The sequence below is a fragment of the Terrapene carolina genome, unplaced genomic scaffold (assembly GCF_002925995.2).
Source record: "Terrapene carolina triunguis isolate 2854851 unplaced genomic scaffold, T_m_triunguis-2.0 Scaffold97, whole genome shotgun sequence".
Taxonomy (NCBI): Eukaryota; Metazoa; Chordata; order Testudines; family Emydidae; genus Terrapene; species Terrapene triunguis.
The window spans coordinates 414,119-414,531 of NW_020664448.1; the positions used below are offsets into that span (position 1 = coordinate 414,119).

At 64.9% G+C, this 413-nt stretch overlaps 1 protein-coding gene across 1 annotated transcript in view; it reads left to right on the forward strand.

Annotated features, from left to right (window-relative positions):
• Window positions 1-413, forward strand: part of XRRA1 (X-ray radiation resistance associated 1) — a 55,925-nt gene that overhangs the window by 887 nt on the left and 54,625 nt on the right. The window lies entirely within an intron of this gene.

A 413-nucleotide genomic window follows, 5' to 3' on the forward strand; every position in this document is an offset into this window, starting at 1 on the left:
TGCTCCCCCACGCCAACCAGGTGCCAACTCCCCCGCACTGCGTCCCCCACTGGTACCTCACGGCAACCAGGCGCCGACTCCATCGTACCACGTTCCCCACTGGTACCTCACGGCAACCAGGCGCCGACTCCCTCGCACTGCATCCCCCACTGGTACCTCACGCCAACCAGGGGCCGACTCCATCGTACCACGTTCCCCACTGGTACCTCACGCCAACCAGGCGCCGACTCCATCGTACCACGTCCCCCACTGGTACTACCCAATCAGGCGCCGACTCTCCCCACACTGCATCCGCCACTGGTACCTCACGCCAACCAGGCACCGACTCCATCGTACCACGTCCCCCACTGGTACCTCACGCCAACGAGGCACCGACTCCATCGTACCACATCCCCCACTGGTACTACCCAACC